Below are 27,685 nucleotides of genomic sequence, written 5' to 3' on the forward strand. Positions count from 1 at the left end.
CACTAATTTTTGTATGCTACAATTTTTATTTTAATTCTATTTATAAACCAATCAACATCCTAAACTTACTTTAATGATATTAATACGATACTAAACAAAATGTATAAATTAAAGATCATAATTTTTTATTTGATTTAAAAATTCACATATATATATATTTATATATTAGCTTATAAAAGAACTTATATAAAAGAATAACATATACAAAATTTCTTTATTATCATATTCTAAATTAGGAGTTAGTACAATATTTATACTAGTACATGTAATGAACTAACAAATGAATTAACAACTGAATTAACAACTAAATTAACAATTCAAGAATACAACATTTGTTATAAACCAATCAACATCCTAAACTTACTTTAATGATATTAATTTGATACTAAACAAAATGTATAAATTAAAGATCATAATTTTTTATTTGATTTAAAAATTCACATATATATATATATATATATATATTAGCTTATAAAAGAACTTATATAAAAGAATAACATATACAAAATTTCTTTATTATCATATTCTAAATTAGGAGTTAGTACAATATTTATACTAGTACATGTAATGAATTAACAACTGAATTAACAACTAAACTAACAACTCTAAATTAACAATTCAAGAATACAGCATTTGTTAATCCGCCCCCTCAAGATGAATAACATCTCCATCTTGCGGTAAAAGATGATGAAAAAGACTCCATTGATGTGAAATGGAGATGATCCGTAGGAGGAGATGCCGATGCACAAAGCAAGCGAGGAAGACAATAATGTCATGCGATGAGATGCCGATGCACAGAGCAGGCAAGGAAGACAATGATGTCGGATGATGAGATGCTGATGAAGAAGAAAATTGCTGTAAAGTGAAGACCAAAAATATGACCAAGCCGAAGGTCACAGCGAAACAAAACGAAGGAAAATCTTGCAAAAAACTTCCTTCAAAAAATCAAGAAACTCCAACTTATGTAGAATATGAATTCTTCAATCGAACTCAACGAACTGATAACACGAAACAAGAACTCAACGTTGATCAAAAACAGCATCGTCTATCAAATATAAATTTCTGAAGAAGAAGAAGACAAAGCAGATCTAGAAATCTGCATAAACTGAAATTTATCTAACACTCTGAGGTAAGATCTGAAGTTGCTTCAGACAAAGAGATCAATTGTCTCTAAGGAGGAATGACGAGACACGACATAGCAGAAGTGAGGGAATGGCTGACCAGCAGATCAAACCAAATACGAGTGAGCTAGAGATGAGACGGAGACGACGACAGTGAGTAGCAGATCAAACTAGAGAAGAGAGTGGAGCGCTACGAAGTCACTTTGAAGTGCGAGGCTCCAGACCGACAATCTTTGCAACTAAAAAATCAAAGCAAACAGAGGTACTGAGCTCCAATAATGCAACCGCATTTTAACACGGGCGCCGGAACGCAGACCACCTCAACAGTGAGCTGAACAATAAGCAAACACCAGAACTGGAAAGAAATGAAAACCGAAGCAACACAACAGGCAATCGCAAATAAGGAAATAAGATTAGGAAAAAAAAAAAAAACCAAAAACACTAAAATTCCAACAAATGCAAGACAATGCAAAAAAACACACAAACAACATCCTCCCTATCAAAATCAGCGAAATCAGCATCTCTAAATGAACATCAGCAAACCATTCCAACATATCTACTACAGTTCGATCAAATTGTTGGGAGAGATATCAATAAACAATCACAGTGGAATAATTCTTCTCCCTATATGCAAGCAAATATAGTGTATCTCTACTTTTATACGTGTGGGAAATAATAAGAGAAATAATCAATCATACTAAGCCACAAGAACACAAGTAATTTTTTTATGTGGAAAACTTCCCCAGTGTGAGGAAGAAAAACCACGGGACCTAGTCCAGTTAAAATCTCCATTATCAATCAAATACTGGGTATACAAAGTCTTCTCTAATCGTAATTAGAGGATATAAATATCTCTCATCAAGATATCTACAATATTGGCAAATACAAAGAGAATTGGAGAGAATATACCAAATTTGCGGTTACTGTTCACAGGAAAAAACCCCAACTCCCAAACTTCAAATCCAATTTCCGCCGTTCATATTGTAGCTCCTTGAGTCGTGAACCTCTCCTCCAAATTTAAGCTCGATCGGACCATAGACGAAGTAAGATCAGAGTCTTGATGAAATCTGAGCAGCATGAGAAAAATCACGTTTTTCTCTCTTTCTTTTGAGAAGTGGCGACTCCTCTCTTCTCCCCTCTCTTTTTATAAATTCCTTTAGATTTTTCATACTAAAAGGGCTGGGCTTTGGGCTTTTAATAAAGCTCACTTGGGCTTTCCTCCACATGGAAGGAAATAACCCAACAAATCTCCCCCTTTCTAACTATGTGGAGGGAATCGCCATCCCGGCGATCGAACAACAAACTTCAAGCTTCTCCCTTGGTAGTGTCTTTGTCAACATATCAGAACCATTATCATCAGTGTGAACCTTCTCAAGTTCCAATAACTTATCGTTCAACGCATCTCTGATCCAATGGTATCATACATCAATGTGCTTCAATCTTGCATGGAAATTGGAATTCTTAGTAAGGTGAATAGCACTTTGGCTATCACAAAACAACACATACCTCTGCTGGTCGAAACCAAGTTCTCTCAAGAACTTCTTTGCCCATAACCACTCTTTAGTCACTTCCGTTGTTACAATGAACTCTACCTTTGTCGTAGAAAGAGTAATGCACTTCCGAAGTCTCGATTGCCAAGCTATAGCCCCACCTGCAAAAGTTATCAAATAGCTTGAAGTAGACTTACGAGTGTCCACATCCCCAGCCATATCTGCTTCTGTGTAGCCAACTAACAATGGTTGTCCGTTTCCCAAACCAAGTCTTAAACTGGAAGCGCCTCGAAGATACCTCATGATCCACTTCACTGCATTCTAGTGCTCTCTTCCTGGATTTGACAAGAATCGGCTAACTACACCAACTGCATAGGCTATATCTGGTATTGTGCAAACCATTGCATACATCAAACTTCCTACTGCTGAGGCGAAAGGAACTCTTTCCATGTCTTTCTTTTCCTTATCTGTAGAAGGACATTCCTTTGTACTTAGTCTGAAGTGGGTAGCAAGAGGAGAGCTAACCACTTTAGCTTTGTCCATATTGAACGTCTGAAGCACTTTCTCAATGTACTCCTCCTGTGACAAATATAACTTCTTAGCACTCCTGTCACGACTGATTCTTCTGCTAAGAATTTTCTTTGCTGGCCCCAAATCCTTCATAGCAAATGACTTACTCAATTGCTTCTTCAACTGGTCAATCCTTGAAGCATTCCTACCAACAATTAGCATGTCATCCACATAAAGTAGTAAGAAAATAAAATCATCATCAGAGAATTTTTGAACAAATACACAGTGATCTGAAGTTGTCTTCTTGTAGCCTTACTCTCTCATAACAGACTCAAACTTCTTATACCACTGTCTCAGTGCTTGTTTCAAACCATATAAGCTTTTCTTCAGTTTGCACACATAATTCTCTTTCCCTTTCACTCTGAAACTCTCTGGCTGCTTGTAAAAACTCTAAAAAGAGATATAAAAGATTAGTGGATTGATTTCCAAAAAAAAAAAAATTTAAAAAATAATTAATTAATTAATCAAATTTAAAAGAAAAAAAATTAATTATAATTTATTTTTATTTTATTAATAAAATATATTATTATTAATATTAATTAAATTTATTATTATTATTATTATTATTATTATTATTATTATTATTATATATATTAAATCACAAAGCTTCAAAGAAGCTTCAGGTGAGTTCTATTAATGCATTATTCACGCCCCCCCCCCTCTTTTATCTTCTATCTTCTTCTTCTTCTTCTTTATTTATTTACTTTTTCTTTCCTACAGCCTGCAATCTCTCTCTCTCCTCACGTTCTCTCTCCCTCTTTCCTTGATTTCATGAGGGATTTTCGCCCGATCGAAAATCCAAAAATACCACTGAACTCCATTCGTCGCTGCCGTCATTTCTACCGAAGCGGATCGTTGGTAGGAACGGTGTAGGTGTATTCCCTAGGATAAGCCATTTTTCCCTTTTTCTTTAATTTTTTGCAAAATATAAGCCCAATTGACGAATGGACACCACCACGAGAATTTAGGTATGATTCTCTACAAGTCTAGTGGGACAGGATTCTCGTGGGGGTGTCGGACCAAAACCCCAAATTTGGGGTACAGGGGTTTTTAAAGGGCTTATTTTTAATTAATTAGCATTAATTTAGAAATACTAAAATATTAAGCATCTGGGACTGAAATAGGATTTCTAGAATTTAGGGCCTGGGTGAGCGCCGCGGGTGTAATTTTGGGACCCGCAGGTAAAATTTGGAAAATTAAGTGGGGATGTTAAATAACAGTTATATTATTTTGAGATATATAGAGCCTATGGAAGGCTAGATGAGTATTATTTTGGAGAAATATATTAATTAATCTGAGGAAAATGTAAATTGCAGGAGTTAAATTTCGGGCGCCAAGGGCGTGAAATTTTGGATCCTAACGAATTTCTCAGTAGTCAGGTAAGGGAATAAACTAAAGTAGTAATTTTCCATGTAAATTATTATTGATTATGAGTAAATTTATTTTCAGAAAAACTTATGTTATATTGTGTATTACGAATGAAATGTACGATTGGGAAAATACTGCTATGATGATTAAAATATATATGTATGTATGAGGTGTCGGAAAATCACGATTTTAGAATATGAAGTATGAATTTTAATAGCATGTGTGTGGCATGAATATTATTTTATGTGAAATGTATTATGATGTGAAAGATTTTACGAACAAAGCATGATTTCAGGTATTATGAAAATATGAGTTATGTTGTGATGGTTTTGACGATTATGTGATAAATGATGTATTTTCAGAATATATATGCCTGAAACAATTTTAGCGCGAGGTCATATATTTATGTTATCGGCACGAGGCCGTATTTATGTTATCGGCACGAGGTCGTATTTATGTTATTGGCGCGAGGCCATGTATTTATGTTTTTGGCACGAGGCCATAATTACTATATTTTCGGCACGAGGCCGTAATGATGTTATATATATATATATATGATCATGTATTATATGTTATCACCACCAAGATGTTAGTTTAGTTCAGTTCATGGGCTCGGTACCGTAGCTATATGTGTAGATCAGATATCTACATCAGATTAGTGCTAACCATCCCACGAAGGGATGGGAGATGGATAGTTGATGTGGCTTTCAGTAGAGTTTGGGCGTCCACCTGATAGTCAGGACCAGGGTGTGGCGGGCTCATCGTACTTACAGACATATTTGATTCGGCAGTGGTCGGCCAGCCATTGTTGGGTCCCGCCTTCGGGCTGCACAACCCGTCATAGGGGGTAATACATGACACCAGCAAGCTATTCATCCTGGGTTTGTCTTCAGTACTACAGTTATAAAAGATGATTTTATGTATGTTATGATTTATTAACAGATGTGAAAGTATATGTTTACCTTGATGTTTATAGATTTATGAAATGTATTATATACGTATAAATGCATTAAATATTCATGTTGTCACATAGCTATATTTAGTTTATTTTCCCTTACTGAGAAGTGTCTCACCCCCAAACTTAATTAATTTTTCAGGAGCCCTTGAGGGACCGGCGGGTCAAGGCCGCTGTTGAACTAGTGAGATTACCCTGTGAGAAGGGTAAGATTTTGTAATAGGGTCAGAGTTATTTTGTGTTCGACCCTAGAGATATTTTGATGTATACGAGGATGTATAGAAGTACAGTTTTATAATGTTATAGAATGCTCTGGTATTATGTTTTATGATTGGATATTTGAGATTTTATGTTTACTACTGCTAGGTTTTCCGCTGTGTTTGATAGGTGTCCCTGCTACCCATGGGTTCGGGTTGACCATTTTATTTATTATGTGATATTTTATGTTAAGAAATTGAGGGACGTTACATTTGGTATCAGAGCCTAGGATACTAGGTTCTGTTAACTCTAGAGTGCAGTAGTAATAATACCAGAGTATAGGATAAGGGAATTTGAGGTCTAGTTTTGTAGTCTAGATGCAAGACTTCCGTGATGGTTTGTGTGATTTTCCTAAGGTGACGACTTCAGGAAATTCATTGTAAACTATCGTCGGGTTGGGTATCTAAGTTGCAGGATTGAACCTTAAATTAAAATCAAGAGTGACGAGTTAAATTAGGAAAATATACCATATGAGCTGAGTAATATGTATAGAGAATGAGGTTTTGAGTTAAGTTACATGTTTTTCAAGATGGACCTTGGTGGCAATAATGCCCACGCCAGTGGGAGTAAGGGTGCTGGACCCTCAGGCGCTGCGAGTAGTGATTCAGATGCCGTTTTAGGCAGCGAAGCACAGCAAGTGATGGCAGAGATTGCTAGAATTTTGAAGGGACAGGGTGGTCCGTCTGGAGGCCACAGTAGCTCGATAGAGAAATTCATAAAGATGAATCCTCCAGCTTTCTCAGACGGAACGGATCCTGCAGTCGCTGAGAATTGGGTGTAGGAGATGGAGAAGATATTTACAGTGCTGTAGTGTTCAGAGGAGCAGAAAGTGCTGTTTGCCACCTATAAATTGACTGGAGAGGCCGAGAGGTGGTGGTCGGCGGTGAGAGTATTAGAGCAGCAGAGGATTGTACCTGTAGAGATGACGTGGGAACGGTTTAAAGAAACATTCTTCGATAGGTATTTTCCAGCCTCTTCTAGGGAGGTTAAGATTGTAGAGTTCTTGAATCTGAAACAGGGACAGCTATCAGTGCAACAGTACGCGGCGAGGTTCATCGAGCTATCTCGTTTTGCCTTGTACATTATTCTAGGTGAGGCGAAGAAGGTATGACAGTTTGAAAGAGGCTTAAAGAGAGATTTATAAGCAGGTATCGATTCTGAAGTTGCAGGATTTTATTGAACTAGTGGATAGAGCCACTATAGCAGAGACTGGAGAGCGATTGGAGGCTGAGGAGCAGAGGCAGAAGAAGAGATCCATACCTCCTAGTTCCCAGTAGGGGGTTGGACGTGGTACGTGGAAGAGAGGTGGCTACTATAGAGACCAGAGATAGAAGACCGGGAATCGTGGTTTCCAGGGTGTGCAGCCATCTCCAGCTTGCCCATCTTGCGGGAAGAGACACTTGGGAGAGTGTCGTGCTGGGCGAGGTGTCTGCTACAGGTGTGGGGAGCCAGTACATATGATGAGGGAGTGTCTGAGACAGACTAGTACTGCTCCTAGACCTGCACGAGGAGGTTACCAGGCACCACGAGGAGGCCAGCAGAGGAATACGGCCCCAGCCAGAGTTTTCGCTTTGACGCCAGAAGATGCTAAGGTAGCAGGAGATGTGGTGACAAGTACTATTTCAATACTGTTATTTAAAGCTACTGTAGACACCCTATTTTTGCCCTAACCAAATAGAACAAGGGGTCTCCTCTTAGTATTTTCATTATTATTATTATTATTATTATTATTATTATTATTATTAGTATTATTATTATTTTCAGTATTTTCATTGTTATTATTATTATTATTATTTTCAGTACTATCATTATTATTATTTATTTATTTTTATTATTACTATTATTTTTATTATTATTATTATTATTATTTTGTTATCATTATTTTTAGCATTTTTATTATCATTATTACTATTATTATTATTTATTTTTGTTATTATTATTATTATTATTATTATTTATTTTTATTATTATTATTTTGTTATCGTTATTATTTTTAGTATCTTTATTATCATTATTATTATTATTATTATTATTATTATTATTATTATTATTATTATTATTTCTATTATCTTTATTATTATTTTTACTATTATTATAATTATTTTTTATTATCTTACTTTATTATTATTATTATTATTATTATTATTATTATTATTATTATTATTATTATTATTATTATTATTATCTTTATCATTATTATGATTATTACTTTACCATTATTAGTATTACTATTATAATTTTTATTCTTATTTATCTATCTATTATTATTATTATTTTCTCTATTATTAATATTACTTTTAGATATTATTTTACTATTATTATTGTTTCTATTATTACTTTATTATTATTATTATTATTATTATTATTATTATTATTATTTATTCTCAAATATTATTATTATTATTATTATTATGGAATGTTGTTATTAGGGTTTTAAGTGGGAGAGCCTATTTATAGGCTCTTATTCACACAGCCACGGGGGGTGCAAACACAGCCGCGGAGGCTGCGCTGCACAAAAGAAAAAACAGGCAGCGAAGACAAAGAACAGAAAAAAAATTGAGCTTTCTCTTTCGGCGAGGGCACAACCACCATGGGCATGACCACATGTACAGCCCTCTCTTAACTCTTGCCGTCTCCTTCTCTCACTCTCCCTCACCAACAGCCGCAGCCCTATCTCTCGCACCAATCCTCCACGCATAGCCCATCATCTCCGTTCTCACATATCCGCGTCACCACCGCCTCGGACTCCCTCTGCACAACCACAACACCGAACACCAGTTCGGCACCATGGTGAACCTCCACGACTAGTCCCTCCGGCAACACCCCTTGCCGGCGAGCCAGCACCAGCAGCTCCAGTCCACGCTCCAGCCACCATCCATTCTCTCCCATCTTCTATCCTCTCCCCAACTGAACTCCGGCTACCCCTGCAGTCACCCGAGCCCATAACCAGCAGCAGTTGCCGCCGTCGCTCCCTACTCTACAACCCCGAACACTGTCACAGCCCAGCTTCGGCCACTGGTCCCTCCGGCAAGACCCCCAGCAGCAGCGACTCTAGCAGCGAGTTCCGGCGGCGAAACCTCCCACTATCGGCATTCCCTGCAACCTCCAGCGACACCGCTCACGGCCACTGTATCCTCTGGCCGTCCCCGCAGGAGCAACCACCCAGTAGCCCACTCACTCCCGCCACCGTCGCCGTCGCTCGCTCCCGTCGCAATCGGCGTCTCCCGGTGGTACCCCCGTGGTAAGTCCCCCGGTGAGTCTCCCCCTGCCTCCTGTCTCTCACATGCACTACTCACACACACACTCAATACACTCTCATGCACACACAAACCTCACCTCACGGCCTGCACTACACATGCAATACCACTCCACTGCCTACACACACACACCCACAAACACCGGCAAGTACCCCCCCTCTGTAAGTCCCTACCCAGATTCCTGCACCAGCAGGCACAGCACACATAAGATATTTATATTTACTATTATTATAATAAGCTTTTTTTTTTTTTTTTTTTATGTTGTAATGTTATTTATGTGCTTTAATGTTGTAATACTTTTAGTAATAGGTCTGTATTTATTTATGTTTTATTGTTAATATTTGAAATGCAATTATTGTTTTGAATATTTATTTATGGTTTTTGTTGTGTTAGGATTATAATATTTTAAGTGCAATGTATTTAGTTGGTTTGTATATTTATTCATGATTTCTTTGTTGATTTTGTAACATTTAATATGTAATAGTCATTCTATTTGCTTGTATTATATTTAGGGTTTTTATCATTATTGTTAATTTCAATATGTAATATGTTAGTGTTTTAGGGTTTATTTTGTTGTCATTATAATATTCAATGTGTAATATATTCATCTTATTGGCTTATATGCTTATTTTCGGTTCTTTATTATTATTGTATTATTTAATGTGTAATGTGATTATTTCATTTACTTGCATAATTATTTAGGGTATTCTTGATCATTATTTTATTATTGCTCCCATCTTTATCATTTTATATTATTACTTACTAATGTTAAAGTTTATTTGTTCCCATATTTATCCTTGCACATCTACATATTGATTTTAGAATTGATTGTTTCCATAATTTCATTATTTTATTGTCATACTCATAATTGTGTAATTACATACTAATTTTAGAATTGATTTGTTTCCATATTGTAAAGTTTACATTTTAATTGTAGGATTGTTTTGTTTCTTTGATTATTTCCATATTGTATATGTTATTATTAATTGTATGTTACCATTAAGACAAGTATTGTATTATTAAGATATACCTTTTTATTATTAATATTATTATTGCTACAACTATTATCTTTATCATTATATACATAGACATACATATATTTTTAGAATTGTGTCATTATTGTATATCCTACTGCGTATTATTATCATTGTTATCTTTTTTGTGTAGGTATATATATGTTAAAGTAGGTGTTATTATTATTAGTGTATGTATATATATATTATTCGAGTTACGTGTTATTATTACCATAAATCAAGGTACAAATTATTTATTATTATTATAATTATTATTATTATCATACATATATATACATATGCTAAGGTACGTGTTATTATTACTATTACATTATGTACATATATTTAAGTTAGGTGTTATTATCATTATCATGATGTGCGTTCTTCATAATCGCCGTATTTATTTTCTTTAAGTAATTTATATTATATTTTTTATTTCTATATCATTATACTTATTTATTTATTTATTTATTTTATATAAGATATTTTCTCGATATTCCAATCCCTATGATTTTATTGCGGGGGTATGAGCCTTCGGGCATCACGTACCTTAAGTTCTGAGGGAATATATATGTATATATTATATTTATTTATTTATTATTTTATTTATTTATTTATTTTTCACATGTATTTATAAATTCATAAAAAGGAGTAATTTAAAGACTTATTAGATTAACTTAGGGATAATTTCAAATTAATTAGGTACCGTTCGTAAGAACGGGCGCGTAGGGGGTGCTCGTACCTTCCCCTCGCGTAACCGAACTCCCGACCCCAACTCTGGTAATGTAGACCGATTCTACCCCTAACGGGGTAGTAATCATGTGTTCTAACCGCACTAAAGGTTAGTGGCGACTCCGATATTCCATGTTTTTCCTTGAAAATATTAAACTGATTTTAATTTCGCCGCCCGGGGCACACGCGCTCCCGGGACGCCGCGACAACTACTATTTTGTTTGATTCTGGGGCGACGCATTCTTTTATCGCCCGGGATTATGTTAAATTATATGAGTTTGAGCCTCAGCAGTTAGAAATTAGTTTGTCTGTTGCTACGCCGACTGGGACCATAGGGGTATGTAGAAAGGTACTCAGGGACTGTCCAGTGGATATTCAGGGGAGGTCTTTGTTAGCTAATCTGGTGGTTTTAAACATGCATGGGTTTGAGGTAATCTTGGGCATGGATTGGCTAGCTGCCCACTATGCTAGCATTGATTGCCATCAGAGAGTGGTAGTGTTCAGACCTCCAGAGGGACAGGGGTACAGATTCATGGGATCACATGTGCGCACCCCACCTCAGTTATTATCTGTTATTCAAGCGCATAGATGGCTATCAGAAGGTTGTCAGGGATATTTAGCCTATGTGAAGGCTGTATCAGAAGGGGAATTGAGGGTGGAGGATATCCCAGTGATGAGGGATTTTCCTTATGTATTTCCCGAGGATTTGCCGGGACTACCTCCTGATCGTGAGGTAGAGTTCGTTATTGACCTAGTTCCAGGGACAGCGCCGATTTCGAAGGCGCCGTATAGAATGGCACCGGCAGAGCTGAAAGAATTGAAAGAGCAGTTGCAGGAGCTGTTAGATAAAGGGTTCATTCGGCCCAGTGTGTCACCCTGGGGAGCACCGGTGTTGTTTGTGAGGAAGAAGGATGGCTCGATGAGATTGTGCATCGACTATTGAGAAATAAATAAAGTAACTATCAAGAATAAATACCCGCTCCCGCGTATCGATGACTTGTTTGACCAGTTACAGGGGACACAGATCTTTTCGAAGATAGATTTACGTTCCAGGTACCATCAGGTGAAAGTCAGGGCAGAAGATGTTCTGAAGATGGCATTTAGAACAAGATATGGTCACTATGAATTTCTAGTTATGCCGTTTGGATTGACGAATGCTCCTGCGATGTTTATGGATCTTATGAACAGGGTTTTTCACCAGTACTTGGATCGGTTTGTGGTAGTATTTATTGATGATATGCTGGTGTATTCAAAGAGTCCAGAGGAGCATAAGGAGCATCTGAGTATAGTGTTGCAGGTGTTGCGAGAGAAGAAGCTATATGCGAAGCTCAAGAAGTGTGAGTTCTGGCTGGAACAGGTTACCTTCCTTGGACACGTTATATCCAAGGGTGGTATTTCTGTTGATCCAAGTAAGATTGAGGCGATGGTAGACTGGGTATGACCAAAGAACATGCATGAGATCAGGAGTTTCCTGGGATTGGCTGGGTACTACCGTAGGTTTGTTGAAGGCTTCTCTAGATTGTCAGGCCCACTTACCCGATTGACCAGGAAGGGAGTGAAGTTTGAGTGGTCTGATGAATGTGAACAGAGCTTCCAGGAATTGAAGCAGCGACTCATCACTGAGCCTACATTGACGATACCTTTAGGAGAAGATGGGTTCGTAATTTATAGTGATGCGTCCCATAAAGGGCTCGAATGTGTATTGATGCAGCGGGGGAGAGTAATAGCCTATGCCTCACGACAGTTGAAAGAATATGAGAAGAACAACCCTACCCACGATCTAGAGTTGGCGGCGGTTGTTTACGCATTGAAGATTTGGAGGCACTATCTATATGGGGGTAGGTGTGAGATATTTACTGACCATAAGAGCTTAAAGTATTTCTTCACGCAAAAGGAATTGAATATGAGGCAGAGGAGATGGCTGGAGCTAATAAAGGATTACGACTGTACTATTAGTTACCACCCGGGAAAAGCTAATGTGGTTACTGATGCTTTGAGTTGGAAATCAGTGGATTCATCTGTATCTGTAGTGGAGATTCAGCATCCGATTCAAATGGATCTAGAGATGCTCGGCGTGGAGCTAGGAGAGGGCGATCCCTAAGCATTCATTGCTGATTTGGTTTTGCAACCGACTCTACAGGAGAGGATTAAAGCAACTCAGAGGAATGATGCAAAACTAGTAGAGCTTATGGGAAAGGTATAGGATGGTCAGGAACCAGAGTTCAGAATTTCAGATGATGAAGCCCTGAGGTTCCATGCCAGGTTATGTGTTCCTGCCGATCCTGAGATCAAGAAAGTCATTTTGGAGGAAGCACATCGATCCCTATATACTGTACATCCAAGTAGCACTAAAATGTACAAGGATCTCCGAGAGTCCTTTTGGTGGAGCAACATGAAGAGGGAGATAGCTCAGTTTGTGGGTCAGTGTTTGACGTGCCAGCAAGTGAAGGCTAAGCATCAGAGGCCGGTAGGATCGTTGTAGCCACTCCACATTCCTGAGTGGAAGTGGAAGCATATAGCGATGGATTTCGTCTCAGGATTACCGTCAACATTGCATGGACAAGAAGCTATTTGGGTAGTGGTGGATCGATTGATGAAGACTGCCCACTTTTTTCCGATTAGAGTTAGCTACTCCATGGACAGATTGGCTGAATTATACATCCAAGAGATAGTTAGACTCCACGGCGTCCCAGTGTCCATAGTTTCAGATAGAGACCCACGGTTCACATCTCATTTTTTGAAGAGTCTGCAAGGGGCCATGGGTTCTCAGTTGTCGTTCAGCACAACTTTTCATCCTCAGATAGATGGACAAACAGAGAGGACGATACAGATTCTGGAGGATATGCTGCGAGCATGTGTGCTGGACTTTGGAGGTCGTTGGATGCAGTATTTGCCACTGGTTGAGTTTGCGTATAATAACAGCTACCAGGCTAGCATTGGGATGGCACCGTATGAGGCACTGTATGGCAGGAGGTGCCGATCCCCATTGTACTAGGATGAGGTTGGTGAGAGACAGGTATCAGGACCTTACTTGATACAGCAGACTCAGGATAAAGTCAGACTCATCAGAGACAGGATCAGGACAGCGCAGAGCCGGCAGAAGAGTTATGCTGATACTCATTGGCGAGAATTGGAGTTTGACACAGGAGATCACGTATTCCTGAAGGTGGCACCCCTGAAGGGCGTTATGAGGTTCGGGAGGAAGGGTAAGCTAAGTCCTAGGTATATTGGACCATTCGAGATTCTTGAGAGAGTGGGTCCAGTTGCCTATCGCTTGGCATTACCACCGGTCCTATCTAGGATCCATGACGTATTCCACGTTTTATATGCTGAGGAAATACGTCTCAGACGTCTCCCATGTGATTAGATATGAAGCATTGGAGTTGGGCGATACTTTAGTTTATGAGGAAGTGCCAGTGCAGATTCTTGACTGGAAGGAACAGGAGCTACGCACAAAGAAGATTCCACTGGTAAAAGTTCTGTGGCGCAACCATGCCATTGAGGAGGCTTCTTGGGAACTAGAGGATTAGATGCGCCAGAAATATCCACACTTATTCAGTGGAGTTTAGAGCTGAGCCAGTTATGTGAATGGAATAATATTGTAGTTTTTATTTCTATAATGTAACGTAAGATAGATAGAGTTTTTTTTTAGTTTTGAAATGTGAATGGTTTTGGGAGAATTTTGAATAGTTGTAATCTCCCAAAACCCTTGTTGTAACCACGGTATTCCTCCGCCATAAGTGAGGGTAAATAATAAAAATTGGAAGTGTTTCGCTAAAGAAGGGAAACAGCGGAATGACAAATTTCGAGGACGAAATTTTTATAAAGAGGAGAGAATGTAAAAACCCCAAAAAGAGATATAAAAGATTAATGGATTGATTTCCCAAAAAAAAAAATTAAAAAAAATAAAAAAAATAATTAATTAATTAATCGGATTTAAAAGAAAAAAAAATTAATTAAAATTTATATTTATTTTATTAATAAAATATATTATTATTAATATTAATTAAATTTATTATTATTATTATTATTATTATTATTATTATTATATATATATATTAAATCACCTGAAGCTTCAAAGAAGCTTTAGGTGAGTTCTGTTAATGCATTATTCACGCCCCCCCCTTTTATCTTCTATCTTCTTCTTCTTCTTCTTCTTCTTCTTTATTTATTTACTTTTTCTTTCCTGCAACCTGCAATCTCTCTCTCTCCTCACATTCTCTCTCCCTCTCTCCTCGATTTCATGACCAATTTTCGCCCGATCGAAATCCGAAGATACCACTGAACTCCATTCATCGCTGCCGTCATTTCTACCGGAGCGGATCGGTGGTAGGAGTGACGTAGGTGTATTCCTTGGGGTAAGACATTTTTCCCTTTTTCTTTAATTTCTTACAAAATATAAGCTCAATTGACGAACGAACACCACCACGAGAATCTAGGAATGATTCTCTACAAGTCTAATGGGACAGAATTCTCGTGGGGGTGTCGGGCCAAAATCCCAAATTTGGGGTATAGGGGTTATTAAAGGGCTTATTTTTAATTAATTAGCATTAATTTAGAAATGCAAAAATATTAAGCATCTGGGACTGAAGTAGGATTTCTAGAATTTAGTGCCCGGGTGAGCGCCGTGGGTGTAATTTTGGGACCCGTAGGTAAAATTTGAAAAATTAAGTGGGGATGTTAAATAATAGTTTAAATATTAATTTGAGATATATGGAGCCTAGGGAAGGCTAGATGAGTATTATTTTGGAGAAATAGATTAATTAATCTGAGAAAAATGTAAATTGCAGGAGTTAAATTTAGAGTGCCAAGGGCGTGAAATTTTGGGTCCTAACGAATTTCTCAGTAGCCAGGTAAGGGAATAAACTAAAGCGGTAATTTTCCATGCAAATTATTATTGATTATGAGTAAATTTATTTTCAGAAAAACTTATGTTATATTGTGTATTACGAATGAAATGTACGATTGGGAAAATACTGTTATGATGATTAAAATATATATGTATGTATGAGGTGCCGAAAAATCACGATTTTAGAATATGAAGTATGAATTTTAACAGCATATGTATGGCATGAATATTATTTTATGTGAAATGTATTATGATGTGAAAAAATTTACGAACAAAGCATGATTTCAGGTATTATGAAAATATGAGTTACGTTGTGATGGTTTTGACGATTATGTGATAAATGATGTATTTTCAGAATATATATGCCTGAAACAATTTTGGCGCGAGGCCATATATTTATGTTATCGGTACAAGGCCGTATTTATGTTATTGGCGCGAAACCATATATTTCTGTTATCGGCACGAGGCCGTATTTATGTTATCGGCACGAGGTCGTATTTATGTTATTGGCGCGAGGCCATGTATTTATGTTTTCGGCACGAGGCCGTAATTACTATATTTTCGGCACGACGCCGTAATGATGTTATATATATGATTATGTATTATATGTTATCACTATTAGGATGTTAGTTTAGTTCAGTTCAAGGGCTCGGTATATACATTCTGAAAATAAATCATTTATCATATATTCGTCAAATTCATCACAACATAGCTCATCTTTTCATAATACCTGAAAATATGTTTTGCTCGTAAAATCTTTCATGTCATAATATATTTCACGTATAATAATATTCATACCACACATGTGCTGTTTAAAGTCGTACTTTATATTCTAAACTCATGATTTTCTGACATCTCATACATACATATACATTTTATCATCATAACAGTATTTTCCCAATCATACATTTCATTCATAATAAACAATATAGCATATGCTTCTCTGAAAATAGATTTACTCATAATTAATAATAATGAAAAATTACTGTTTTATTTTATTCCCTTACCTGACTACTGAGAAAGCCCCTAGAATATCCTAGTCTAACCCCCGTTGGATTTCCTGATCAATACCCTGAAACTGAAAATTCCTAGTATTAAATCTCAGTATTTTTTATGCGTACATCATTTCCTATAACTATCGCAAGACCAAATTTGGCTTAAAAAATCTTACCTCAACTCAGGGATGATTTCCAACTTTGTTTTCCCAACAATCCGCTCTGGCAAACTCGTAGAGAACTTCGCCACGAGCGTCATGGTGACTTCGGATTGTCTATTCGACATATATTTGGCCCAAAAATGATGAGAGAGAGAGAGAGGGGGTCGAAGGGGAGGAGAGAGAGGAGTGAAGCTTGCTTAATAATGTAGACAAACTTGGATTTTTCATAAATATAGAGCAAAAGATTCGTCGACGAGCCACGTCAATCGTCGACGAGTCCTTCACAAATTTCGTCGACGAAATTCAGTCTTCGTCGATGAAATTCAGTCGGCTCAAAACCCCCTCTCGGTATTTTCTCATCGATGAAGCCCTATGTTCGTCGATGAAATCCTTAAAGCCTTCGTTGACGAAACCCTGTGTTCGTCGACGAAGCTCGGCAGCTTTCCTTCCGTTCGTGGTTCCAGTTTCCCTCCCTCTTTACTATCTAAATTCCATTTTTATTCGGGTCGTTACAAAGAGTGCTCTGAGAGGCGAGGCCACGAGAGGATCTATAGAGGAAGACGACAGGACTCTCAATGGAGGAACCAAGAACTCTTTGCAGGGAACAGCGACACGCAAGAATGATGCTTGCTTGGAAAATGGAAGCTGAAAAGCAAGGATATTTTACCCAAGATGAGTGGTGAAGAGGCTCGAAGGCTCTGCGAGTTGGCTCCCTCAACAAGTTAAAGAAAGCACTTCTTGAAATTGAGAGAGAGAGAGAGAGAGAGAGAGAGAGAGAGAGAGAGAGAGAGAGAGAGAGAGAGAGACAGTGTTCGAAGACAGAGCCACAATCTTGGGCCGAAACTCAAAACGAACGATTATCACAGTCTAGAACCGCCATGGGAACCATTGGAGACGTACTGAAACTCGTCTACAAAAGATAAAGGTCCAACAACTACACGTTGCAATAACACTACCTTAACAAAAAACGCTCAGCGATCCAACAAGATTTAGGGGCGAAAAGGCATAAAAAGAGGAAATGAAAAGTAGATCTGCAAAGAACGATCAGCAAACGGCGGGGAGAAGCGCGCTCGGACGGATCAAGCTCGAGAGACTGAGTGGAATCAACGATTCGTACAATCCAGTTGCCGATTTTAAGGAGCCAGAGAACAAGCGATCTTCTGACGAAGCCTCGGCCGCTGAAGACAGCGCAGGCCTTGTGGCTTTCGTTCCCGGTGACGACGAACGATTCGTCCATTGCCATTTGCAAGCAAAGAGAGTGGGATGGAATGCTCTGATACCATGCTAAATAAGTAAAATATATATTCCCGACTGATGAAAAGTTGCACAAGTGACAATATTTACACTAGTACATGTAATGAACTAACAGTTAAATTAACAACTAAATTAACAACTAAACTAACAGTTCTAAACTAACAATTCAAGAATACAACATTTTTTTAAAATAACATATAGTTTAAATATAATTATTTTATGATTTATTTTTTTAGAATATAATAAATAGTAATTAAATATAATCATAAATTAATTTAATAATATCATACAATAAGTGAATTTTTTTTCTAAAAAATATAAGTCAGTCAAATGAGTTGTAACATGTAAAATACTAGTAGATTTTTTTAACAATGAGTTAAAGTTAGTGGATTGATATGATACTTAAAAAAATTTTAGTGGCTTTTTCGTAACCTTAGTCCTTATTAAATTTAATTATATAAACGAATCTGCACATGCTATTAAAAGTACGACTCATTTTGACTTATATCCCCCACTCTGAACATAATATGGTTCATAAATCAAATAAATTTATTTATACTATCAATGATATATATGGTGATATTACAAGTCAATAACTAAAATTCTCAAGTGGTTAATTATTGAATTTTTTGGTTAAAATGATTGAATTTAAATCTTAAGAATGGTAAAAAAGGATATGAAATGAAAGTCGAATTATTTCCTATTGTGTAATACAAGTTTAGAACGAATTTATAATCAACCGAAAATAAAAGAGTCAATGATAAATTTTTTTCTTACTCCACTAAAAAATGGGAATGACTAGACCTAAATGTTAAATCGCTTAATAAATTTGACCTAACAAAAATTAATTACAGTATTTTATTTTTTTTGAGGTGAAGTGTCTGTTACAAGTGACATTTATCAAATTGGAGAAATGTTGATTGATCGTATATTTTATTATAATTTTATGATTCAATATGTAATTTTTTATTTGATCACTTATAATTTTATTTGCAAAGTTACGAGTAAATTTATTGATAAATATTACATTTATGATTTGTCCACCTAAAATTTTCCAAATAAAAAAAAGAAAAGAGTTGCAGCCTCCAGTTTTCAATTGTCATTTTAGATGTTAATTGTTTATAATTAACAAACCATATTTTGTATTAAAAAAGTTAAAAATAAACACAAAGTGCTTTACTCTTTCAAGGAGAAATATTAAACTACGACGCAACCCAAAACATCAGCACCAGTGGTCTAGTGGTAGAATAGTACCCTGCCACGGTACAGACCCGGGTTCGATTCCCGGCTGGTGCATTCTCGTAGAGCTGTGACGAATACCGCGCCAAAAGTGGTGATGGGTCTCATCACACGCCGTCTGATCTCCATCGGACGATAGCTGGCGCCCCCGAGCTCTACATTTTTTTCTCATTCCTGTACAATATTATTTATTTTGACATCTTATGTGCTGTAAAGAATAATTTTCAATGCAAACACTAAAATGCTCCGAAAATTTGATCCTAATTTTCTGAATTAAAAACAATTAACTGTTTTTTTTTTTGGTGTAGTCAAATATTCTATTACAAATTCTAAAAATTTTTCTTTCCCTTACCATTCGTATTCCAAAAAATTTACTTTTTAAATGTAACGTTTTTTAGTTACTCAATATGCTTAACCTTACAACATGACTAATCGTCCTAAAGAATTAAGGGTACCACCATTAGGCCACATTGGACTTCATGGTGTGGTGCCAAACCCGAGGAATGTTTAGTAGATCCCACCACCAACATCCCGGTAAATTTTTAGGGATCAAAGCTCTCGAAATGTAGTAATGCTATTAATTTCTTAACCATCGAAGTTTAATCTTTTATCGAATATTTGTTATAATTCTATATTATTTAAAATTAATGTGAACAAATTCACACCAATTATTTACATATATATATATATATATATATATATATATATATATATATATATTACAACATGACTAATCGTCCTAGAGAATTAAGGGTACCACCATTAGGCCACATTGGACTTCATGGTGTGGTGCCAAACCCGAGAAATGTTTAGTAGATCCCACCACCAACATCCCAGTAAATTTTTAGGGATCAAAGCTCTCGAAATGTAGTAATGCTATTAATTTCTTAACCATCGAAGTTTAATCTTTTATCGAATATTTGTTATAATTCTATATTATTTAAAATTAATGTGAACAAATTCACACCAATTATTTACATATATATATATATATATATATATATATATATATATATTACAACATGACTAATCGTCCTAGAGAATTAAGGGTACCACCATTAGGCCACATTGGACTTCATGGTGTGGTGCCAAACCCGAGAAATATTTAGTAGATCCCACCACTAACATCCCGGTAAATTTTTAGGGATCAAAGCTCTCGAAATGTAGTAATGCTATTAATTTCTTAACCATCGAAGTTTAATCTTTTATCGAATATTTGTTATAATTCTATATTATTTAAAATTAATGTGAACAAATTCACACCAATTATTTACATATATATATATATATATATATATATATATATATATATATATATATATATATATATGCATGTTAGTATTATTTTTCCTTTATTTTCTGGGAAGTTGGTAAGGCCAAGATGTTTCTTAATTTAATTATCTCCACTGCTCAAATTTTATGAATTTCTCTGTATGATTATCATTAAATTTAATATTAAATTTTAAATATTGTAAAAGTAATTTAAAAAAAAAATATACAATTCATTAATGTGAACCTTTTACATCATTTTTGGGAAAATTATTTGGAAAAAATAAAAATTTAGATTAGAATGTTAAAAACATAATAGCTTTTTATGCACTACTTATCATACCGTAAGAATAGATTGCTCAATTAAATTCAATTTAAATTATAATATCATAAACATTATAATATTCCATCACTGACAATACAATATGTAAATTTAAAGAAAAATAAAGTACAAATCAAAATTAAATTTCATACATTTGGACCTTATAAAAAAAGTTTTTCATTTGCTAACCGAACATTGTTATTTTTGAAAACCGCAACCGAAACCGAAAATCGAAAAACCGAACCGTTCATGATTTCGGTTCGGTTTTGGTCCGATTTTCGGTCTTTTGGTAATTTTTGTACACCCCTATTTACATGTAATGAAAAAATCATTTAGGGTTATTTATGGGTTATCAAAATTTTGATACTATTTCGCCTATTTTTTTAGCATCCCCCCTTTTTCATAGTAATATATATACAAAATACAATAATAAATAAACGAGCAAACAAATCTGGAAATTTAATAGAAGTGGTTCTTAGATCTTATCCTTTGGTAGTTTCCCTTTTTTCCTCTAGTTTGCCTCCAATTAATTTTATATTGCAGACATAAATATAAAATCATATCCCTTTTCAAGAAAAAAAATATCCTTAGATATTAACATTTGACACAACATGACTCAATTTCATATTACACAAAAAAAATTTAGCATTACCTTTGTTGTGAAACATGCGGCAAATATGATGAATGGTACAAGAAAACAAAGCGATAGATATAGCAACAAAAACACACGGATTTAATTTGGTTCAGCAGTATGCGTACACCCACAGGAGCGAGTGACAGCTGAACTTCACTATATAAAAGTAGGGTTACATCATATGTATTTATGCTAACTTTAGTTGTACAAAAGTATTAGCAAAATTTCTTAAATACCCATGTACTATGCCACGGGGGCGCTACCCCTGCGCCCCTAACCTATTAATCGTCTTAACCAATAAAATAATAAATTACGAATCCAAAAGACTTTCTTTGTACACATATTCCACTTGATATAAGCTACATTTTACAACAACATTCTTTTATTCTTTTGAAAATCTCATATTCTTTTGATCCTATAAAAACAAGAGTGAAATATTTGTTGAGTTAAAGTTCTAGAATAGGATAAAATCTCAAGGACAACTCCTATTGCGTTATAAATATTTTCGAAAGGAAAAAAAAAGAAGTTATGGGTTATTCAGGTGTTCTATGAATGATGAATAAAGATTAACTATGAAAATTGATTTCTACAAAATAAAAATAAAAAAGTAGCAATTGGTGTAAGGAATGATTTATAAGCTCAAACTCAGACAAAAAGTTAGAAAAAGACGATAAGTTATTGTATTTTAATTTTAAGAATGGTGAAAAAGAATATGAGATGTAGGACTCAGTATTTCCAATTGTACAATAATAAATTTTTTTCTTACTCCAATAAGAATGGAAATGACCAGACCTAAATGTTAAACCACTTAATAAATTTGACCCATAAAAAATCAATTAAAATATTTTCTTTTCTTCAAACCAAAGTGTCGCTTTCAAGTAACATTTATCAAATTGAGAAATATTAATTGATTATATATTTCATTATAATTTTATGATTCAGTATGTCATTTTCTATTTGATCACTTATAATTTCATTTTTGTAGTTGCAATCAAATTTATTAATATACAAATACGTTTATCCACTTAAAATTCTCTTATGAACTCCTTTACAAATGACAAGAAAAAGGAACTGTAATGCGTAGTTTCAAAAGTATCATTTTAGTCAACTGTTAGATGTAAATTGTTTACAATTAATAAGCGAAAATTTGTTGTTAAAAGCAGTCACAAATGCTTTGGTCTGCTTAAGCGAAAAAAATTAACTTAAAAAGAATGCAGCCGACAGTGGGAGCATCCGCACCAGTGGTCTAGTGGTAGAATAGTACCCTGCCACGGTACAGACCCGGGTTCGATTCCCGGCTGGTGCATTCCGGTGGAGCGGTGACGACTACCGCGCCAATTGTGATGATGGGTCTTATCACACACCGTCTGATCTTCATCGGACGATAGCAGGTGCTTCCGAGCTCCACTTATATTTTTGCATTGAAAATAATATGCACGTGTTCTCGGAATTATAATACCCAATGGAAAGACTTAAAAATCTACGAAAAAAATATTCCAAATTTTCTGAATTAAAATTGTACGGTAGTAAAATATTTTATTTTGAAATTTAAAGGTTTTTATTTTATATTTGGAAAACATATTCATTATTTTCTAAGAAAGAGTGAGGTTTCAAGATTTTAACCACTTTTATTTATGTAATATTTTGTTTTTGAAGTGTATTTACATTTATTCTTCATATTGAAAAATAATATGGGTGTGTTCTTGTAATTAAAATTGTAAATTAATTACAATTGATTATATTTATCACATTTTTTATAGAATAACAAACTAAACACTAAGTTAAATTATCTATGATCGATTATATGAATTCTCTTTGACACCAATTCACACGATAAAGGGCATTATTGTCAAATATTTTAAAAATTATTAAATTCTTCATTTTAGTAATAATAATTAACTAACCTTTCCTCGCTAGTGCATTGTTTGACCCACGTTTCAAATATTGAAACTATCTAAGTTATTTGATCTCCCTTAACATTTGCATTTTGAGAAATTTTACATTTTAAAATGACGTTTTTCAGTTATTCGATATGCTTAACTGTATAGTCGTCCTAGAGAACTTTCATTTTGAACTATTTTCTTTTATTCTTTTGAAAATCTCATATTCTTTTGATTCTATAAAAATAAAAGGAGTGAATCTTATAAATAAAAATAAAAATATACCAAGATAAAATATTAGATATTTTGAATCTTATAAATAAAAATGTCCCATCCACGAAGATGAACATATAATATATATATATTATACATATAATATCTTTTATTCTTTTAAAAATCTCATATTCTGTTGACCATGCGAAAGTAAAAGGAGTGAAATATTTGTTAAGTTAAAGTTCTAGAATAGGAGAAAATCTCAAGGTAACTCCTATTGGGTTATAGATAATTTTGAAAGGAAAAAAATAAGTTATGGGTTATACAGGTGTTATGTGAATGATGAATAAAGATTAACTATAAAAAAAAAAAAGTACCAATTAGTGTGGGAAATGATTTATAAGTTCAAACCCACACAAAAAGTTGGGAAAAAAAAATTTATTGTATTTTAATTTTAAAAATGGTGAAAAAGTATATGACTAGATCTAAATGTTAAATCACTTAATAAATTTGACCCCAAAAAAATCAATTATAATATTTTCTTTGTTTTGAGTCAAAGTGTCACCTACAACTAACATTTATCAAATTGGAGAGATGTTAATTGACTGCATATTTCATTATAATTTTATGATTTAAAATTCAACTCCTTTACAAATTACAAGAAAAAAAATGGGAGCGTATAGTTTCACAATTATCATTTTAGTCATATGTTAGGAAATTTTCTTTTTTAAGAAAAAAAAAAAAAAAGTTAAGCAATCACAAGAGCTTTGACTAAAAGTTACGTAGGCTCAGACATCACCCGCACCAGTGGTCTAGTGGTAGAATAGTACCCTGCCACGGTACAGACCCGGGTTCGATTCCCGGCTGGTGCATTCCGGTGGAGCGGTGACGACTACCGCGCCTATTGTGATGATGGGTCTTATCACACACCGTCTGATCTTCATCGGACGATAGCAGGTGCTTCCGAGCTCCACTTTTTTTTTATATTGAAAATAAAATGCACGTGTTCTCGGAATTAAAAAATAATACCCAATGGAAAGACTTAAAAATCTCTGAAAAAAATATTCCAAATTTTCTGAATTAAAAGAGGCCTTTTTTTTTGTACAGTCGGAAATTATTCTATTTTGAAATCTTGAAGTTTTTATTTTATATTAAAGGACAATCTTCGGAAAACATATTTATTATTTTCTAATAAGGAATGAGGCTTGAAGATATTTACCATTTTTATTTATGTAATATTTTGTTTTTGGATACAGATGAATGTGTATTTACATTTATACGTCATACTAAAAATAATATGCGTGTGTTCTTGTAATTAAAATAGTAATTTAATTACAATAGATGTACGCATATAATATATTTATCTTATTTGTTATAAAATAACAAACTAAACCCTAAGTTACATTATGTATGATCGATTTTATGAATTCTTCAACACCAATTTACACGATCAAGGGCATTATTGTCAAATATTTTAAAAATTACTAAATTTTTCATTGCTATCTCATTTCATGTTATTTTAGGTATATCTTTACATCATCTACTATTGGTAACAGTAATTAACTTACCTCTCCTCGCTAGTGTATTATTTGACCCACGTTTCAAAAATTCAAATTGTCTAAGTTATTTTTTCCTTAGCATTTGCATTTCAAGAAAATTTACTTTTAGATATGACTTTTTTTAGTTGCTCGATATGTTTAACTGTATAGTTGTCCTAGAGAACTTTTATTTTAATTTTAAGACTATTCTATAATCACACAATACATTCAAAACACTCCATTTTCACCAAATCTACTTTAACTTTATATCCAGCATACTTTTTAGTTTCTCTTTCTAGTATATATGTATAAAATACATATATGCTACACTAAATTGTTGTGTTTGGTGGCTCATTTCTTGGAATGGTTAACTTACACAATGAGATGGTCATAATTAATATCAACATTCTGGGAAAATCTATCGATGATTTCATTGAAATTTCAAAAATCTCAGAAACCTACTCTCAGTATTTTCTTCTGTCGACGATTTTAGGAAAATCATTGACCGTTTTGTTCTAGGTTGCGAGACTGAATTCAAAATTTGAATTTGAATGTTAAGTTGGTTGGGTTTTGGGGGGAAACCTCCGAAGGAAATTTTATTTATACACTTGTCTGAGTGTATTGTGATATAGAAGACCATTGTAAATCTATTGCATTGTGTACTTTAAATTTTTATAGTGAAACCTTTGTCGATTGCTCCCCTAAATGTAGGTTTTGTCGAACCATGTAAACGTTTGTGTTCATTCTTGTTGCTTTCAAATATAATGCGTGTGTGAAATATATTTTGATGTTTCATTGCTTGCTGCGTTTATATTTCCGTCGTACAATCACATATTCTTTGCATATAAATATATAAAAATAAATAAACAAACAAATTTGAAAATTTAATAAAAGTGGTTCTTATCCTTTTGTAGTTTCCCTCTTTTCATCTACTTGCCTCCAACCAATTTTATGTTGCACACCCTTGAAATAAATATAAAATCATATCAAATTGGAAGAAAAAAAAATTCCTTAGATATTAAAATTTGTCATGACACATCTCAATTTCATGCTATACCAAAAATTTGTAGTTTTGTGAATAAAAGTAAAAGCATTTTAACAACAAAACTTAGATGTCAGCTACAAAAATTTTCGACGCATCTCACCTTTTTTTTTTTTTTGTATATTTCACATCTACAAAAATATAATTTAATTTTTTGCTTAAATTACAATATTTAATTTCAAATTTATCAAACCACAACTTGCAAGCAATCAGTTAGTCCAATAAAACATTTTGTAAAATGAAAGAAAAAAAATACAAAATAAAATATTAGATATTTTAATGAGAAGTGTCACACCCCATTATACAAATTATTTCTCTCAGGTCTTTCAGGAAATCGTACTTAACTTACCTCAAAGCTAGGATTAGATTTTTGGGAGTAGTTATCAGAATTGGTGAGATACTAGATATCTTATTGTCTTATTTTTGGACTGTAATATGTAGACAGATTGTAACGACCCGAATAAAAGGTGGAATTTAGATATTAAAGAAGGAGGAAAAATGAAAATAGGAATAGAAGGAAAGCTGCCAAGTTTCGTCGACAAACACAGGATTTCGTCGACGAAAGCTTTAAGGATTTCGTCGACGAACACAGGGCTTCGTCGACGAGAAAATACCGAGAGGTGGTTTGGACTGCTCTGAATTTCGTCAACGAACACATGACTTCGTCGACGAATTTACTGAAGGATTCGTCGATGAATCTGGCCCTATAAATAATAGAAAATTGGGATATTTTGTCATTTTCAGCGCCCCTCTCTCTCTCTCTCTCTCTCTCTCTCTCTCTCTATGTCTCTCTCTCCCTTCTCTCTTTTCAATTTCAACCCCGATAGTCACTGGATTGATGATCTGAAGTCATCACGACACTCCTGAAGAAGTTCCCTGCAAGTCTGCAGAAACGGATCGTTGGTGAAACGAAGTAAGAAATCATCCCTAAGTTGAGGTAAGACTTTTTAAGTCAAATTTGATCTTATGGTTGTTGTGGAAAATGATGTACGCATGAAAATACTGAAGTTTAATACTGATAATTTTCAGTTTCAGGATATTGATTAGAAAATCCTACAGGGGGCAGGTAAAGATATTTTAGGGGCTTTTTCAGTAGTCAGGTAAGGGAATAAACTAAAGCAATTATTTTTCACGCAAATTATTATTATGTATTAGCAAATTGATTTCCTGAGAATATGTACGATGTTTAAATATTATGGAATTAATGCATGTTTGAGAAAATACTGTTATTATGTTGAAACGCGTGTATATGTATGAGATGTCAGAAAATTATGATTTTAGAATTAGAATTATGATTTAGTACAGCACATGTGTGACATGAATATTATTTTACGTGAAATATAATGTGATATGAAAGATTTTACGAGTAAAGCATGTTTTTAGGTATTTTGAAAAGATGTGTCATGTTAGGATGATTTTGACAAATATATATGAAATTGATTTATTTTCAGAATGTATATACCTGAAATGATCGGCGCGAGACCGTATTTATGTATGATTTCGGCGCAAGGGCGTATTTATGAAA

The 27,685-nt window shown here is 34.5% G+C and overlaps 6 non-coding genes across 6 annotated transcripts; all 6 read left to right on the forward strand.

Moving 5' to 3' along the window:
- Positions 1-19,248: 19,248 nt before the first annotated feature.
- TRNAG-GCC (transfer RNA glycine (anticodon GCC)) lies at positions 19,249-19,319 on the forward strand. The gene has a single exon. It is a non-coding gene; the product is annotated as a tRNA-Gly (tRNA).
- An 8-nt stretch (positions 19,320-19,327) lies between these two features.
- Positions 19,328-19,418, forward strand: LOC131159094 (small nucleolar RNA snoR114). The gene has a single exon (XR_009137705.1). It is a non-coding gene; the product is annotated as a small nucleolar RNA snoR114 (small nucleolar RNA).
- Positions 19,419-22,722: 3,304 nt separating this feature from the next.
- On the forward strand, positions 22,723-22,793 carry TRNAG-GCC (transfer RNA glycine (anticodon GCC)). The gene has a single exon. It is a non-coding gene; the product is annotated as a tRNA-Gly (tRNA).
- An 8-nt stretch (positions 22,794-22,801) lies between these two features.
- On the forward strand, positions 22,802-22,892 carry LOC131159092 (small nucleolar RNA snoR114). Its single transcript, XR_009137703.1, has one exon. It is a non-coding gene; the product is annotated as a small nucleolar RNA snoR114 (small nucleolar RNA).
- Positions 22,893-24,381: 1,489 nt separating this feature from the next.
- Positions 24,382-24,452, forward strand: TRNAG-GCC (transfer RNA glycine (anticodon GCC)). Its single transcript has one exon. It is a non-coding gene; the product is annotated as a tRNA-Gly (tRNA).
- Positions 24,453-24,460: 8 nt separating this feature from the next.
- On the forward strand, positions 24,461-24,551 carry LOC131159091 (small nucleolar RNA snoR114). Its single transcript, XR_009137702.1, has one exon. It is a non-coding gene; the product is annotated as a small nucleolar RNA snoR114 (small nucleolar RNA).
- The last annotated feature ends 3,134 nt before the right edge of the window (positions 24,552-27,685 follow it).

This window comes from Malania oleifera, chromosome 6 (assembly GCF_029873635.1).
Source record: "Malania oleifera isolate guangnan ecotype guangnan chromosome 6, ASM2987363v1, whole genome shotgun sequence".
NCBI lineage: Eukaryota > Viridiplantae > Streptophyta > Magnoliopsida > Santalales > Ximeniaceae > Malania > Malania oleifera.